Genomic DNA, 3,496 nt, shown 5'->3' with positions numbered 1-3,496 from the left:
CATTTCCACTCTCAACCCCCCATAGTCAAATCTGATATGTCTTCCAAGTACCAAGTTTATGGGTTTTGAAGAAGTTTGTTGTTTGCATATTCTCTAATTTGGCAAGGTGGTCAACTTTGAAAGTCAATATTTTGGAATTGGATGATTACCATCAAAAAATAATTGTTTCCCATAATTGTTCCCATATTCATATACTCCTATGTACATTTTCACAATTCTATGACTTTGTTTGATATTTTTCACATGTCAAAAGCAAATGCAATTTGTTGGTATTTGTTGTCTACACCTTCTTGAGTCTACCATTGTTGCATAATTTCAAGATTTACATCTCAAAACTAGTTTATGGTTAGGTGGAATGGATTGGATCTCATGATTCTCCTCATGTTCATGTACTTTTGTGCATGATTGAAGAGCTTCAACATTCAGTTGATTTTTTTTTCAAAGACAAAACCAAACTGAGTTTGTAAAGGTTTGTTCACTCCATTTCTAGATTGTTTCAAAAGGGTCATCTTTGACTTTTATTATTTTTGTGAAGGAAGTGGATAGGTGAAAATCCCTTTTGCATACGTATTTATTGAAGCTAAATGAACTAATTCTTCGAGTGGTAGCTCCCCAGGAAGAGATCTAGTATTTTTTCAAGTTGGCGATTTGGTGAGTTTTAGAAAGGGTTTTACAAGTGTAGTTTCAGTAATGGCTAGGTGAGCAACTTCGACTATTAATATTTTATGATTATGATGATGTCAAGAAAAAATGTTTGGTAATTTGTTTTTTCTACCATCAGTGGTAGTTCTCGGGGTTCCAAGCAGACATTTGGCCATTTTTTGAATGCGATTCTAGAGGCTACTTGGCATATTTTGGTCACATTGCAAAAATGGTAAAAAGAAAGTTCTAATCGTTTTCACCTTGGAGCATATAGAGATTGCTTTAAAGAGTTGTCTCATTGTGAAAATTGTTTCAAAATAATTTTTTTTAGGTTTGGACCCAAATTCCGACCTCGTGAGCATGTCTACTAATCGAATCGGTCATCGGACCCAACTTCCGACTTCATCCGTAACGTAGGGTCTTTGAAGTTGGCATGGTGCACTCAACCAGGGGAGTCGACCCATCAAACCATACACCTCCCCTATATAAGCTATTTGTTCGATTCTCATACCTGTGTATTTTGCACCGTCGATTAGGACATCGACCCCAACTTCTGAACTCGCCTGCATTGACCGCACCTACACCTTGCAGTGCACAGAGTTGCATACCTTGGAGTTGGTGTGCTCCAGAGGTGCAAGCCTTGGAGCGCAATTTGGGCACTCCAAAGGTGAAAACCTTGGAGCGCCCTTTGGTGCGTACCTTGGAGCGCTTTTTGGTGTGCTCTTTGGAGCACAATTTTGGTGCGCACTTTGTAGCATACCAAACTATGACTTCCAACTTCATCTGCAATGCAGGGTCTTTGAGGTCAGCGCAATGTGCACAACCAAGGGAGTCGACCCATCAAATGCAACACCTCCCTTATATAAGTTATTTGTCTAATTCTTATACATGTGTAGTCTGTAGGAGCGATCAGGACATCAACCCCAACTTTCGACTTCTTAACGAAAAAAAGGTCTTTGAGGTTGGCATAATGCACACAACCAAGGGTTGAGGACGACGAGAGGTGCCAAGGTGGGTGTGAGGGTGGGTTCCAAGGTGGGTCACAAGTTGGGTGCTAGGATGGGTGGGTGCCAAGGTGGGTGTGCATCCACCCTGGCCAAGGTGGGTGCTGGAGTGGGCATCAAGGTGGGTGTTAAGGAGCCAAGGTGGGTGCCAAGGAGCCAAGGTGGGTGCCAAGGTGGGTGTCAAGGTGGGTGCCAAGGAGCCAAGGTGGGTATCTAGGTGGGTGCCAAGGTGAGTGCAAAGGTGGGTGTCAGGGTCAAGGTGAGTACCAATGTGGGTTCCAAGGTGTCAGGGTTAGGGTGAGTGCCAATGTGGGTTCAAAGGTGCTAAGTTGGGTGCGAGGTTGGGTGTTAGGGTGGGTGGGTGCCAAGGTGAGCTAGGGTGAAAGCTCAAGTGGGTGCCAGGGTGGGTCGGCATCCCACGGGTGTTGAGTTGGGTGCCCGATGGGTGCTTCTTGTCTAGTTTTAGTCATCGGGACTCATTTCGAACCTGTTTCTTGTCTGGTTGCCCTGTCTTCAACCTTGGAACCCAATTTTGGTCCTCGGGTCCCATTTTTTCATCTCACATCCCACTTTTGGCCTGTGGCCCTTTTTGGATCTCAAAAGCATGACTGTCAGGGTCAATTCTTGTTTTGGGCATCAAAGCATGTTTCTTCTCCTAAAAACCAATATTTTTTTATTGCGTCTTGGACCACATTTTTGTTCTCATGGACCCATCATGGGTCTTGGAACACATTTGTGGTCCTTGGGTCCCATTTTGCATCCTAAAACTTATTTTTGGTGCTTGAGTCCTATTTTGGGTGCCCACCTTGGCCAAAACACGCGTGAGGTGCGCACTCGGAGCAAATTGGGCGCCTTGGTGCATCAGGGCAACATCAAGCGTGTACCTGAGGCACTTGGAACATGCACCAGGGTGTACTCGGCCCATGTATGAGCACATGTCGATGCGCCCGAGGTGCTGCATGGGCACCATGGTGCAGACGAGGCACTGCGCGCACTGGGGGTGTGCACTTGGCCGGGAGGATGCGCACACGACGCCCCATCCGGGTGCACACACATAGGCTGAGTTGGGTGCACACCCAACGCCCATGCAGGGTTCACTTTTGGCAAATGGGGCATGCTTGGCTAGGGAGGGTGTGCACCTCAATGGGGGTGGGTCCGCACCATGGGCTGGGTGGATTCTCACATGGGTCGTGGTCTGCTAAGTACACACTGCGATAAGTTCATAACGGGTGTGATCGTACCAATGTTAGTGAACCATATCCCATTAGAACTCTGCAATTAAGTGTGCTTTGACTGGAGTAGTACTATAATGGGTGACCTCCTGGGAAGTCTTGATGTTGCACCCTTTTTGGGTTTTCGTCAGGCGTTGCAATACTATTTGAATTAACCTTTTGCATGTTTGCGTTCTCGTTGGGGCCGAGTCAGGGTGCGATGCACACACTAACGCGCATGTGAGTGTGCTAGGGCGACACCGAGAGGCACCTTGAGCACACACTAGGTTCTCATGTGTGCACCCTGGTGTGCCCGAGGTGATGCACGTGCACCCAGGTGAAATCGATGTGCACCTCGGCTAATGCGTGCTTGGTCAAGCCACGCACATTGGCCAAGGTGGGTGGGCTTCTGGATATTTTTTACTCTAAGGTTTCGCACCCGATGCTCGAGATGGGTGAGTGAAGCTAGGTAGGGTCGGGTGCACACCGAGGGTAGGTGCATGCAGCTGGAGCGTTGTGCAATGCATCGAGGTGCACCCAAGGCGCACCGAGGCTAGATTGGGTGCACACCCGACGCCCATGCCAAGTACACGCACTTGGGGCTGGGTCGGGTGCACGCCTAACAAGCGTGCTAGGTGC

The 3,496-nt window shown here is 47.6% G+C and overlaps 1 pseudogene; it reads left to right on the top strand.

Annotated features, from left to right (window-relative positions):
- Nucleotides 1-2,873: 2,873 nt before the first annotated feature.
- On the top strand, nt 2,874-2,992 carry LOC131041353 (5S ribosomal RNA; annotated as a pseudogene).
- The last annotated feature ends 504 nt before the right edge of the window (nt 2,993-3,496 follow it).

The sequence above is a fragment of the Cryptomeria japonica genome, chromosome 11 (genome assembly GCF_030272615.1).
Source record: "Cryptomeria japonica chromosome 11, Sugi_1.0, whole genome shotgun sequence".
Lineage (NCBI taxonomy): Eukaryota > Viridiplantae > Streptophyta > Pinopsida > Cupressales > Cupressaceae > Cryptomeria > Cryptomeria japonica.
The sequence above is the reverse complement of the archived record's forward strand: the minus strand, read 5'-3'. Positions and strand labels throughout refer to the sequence as shown.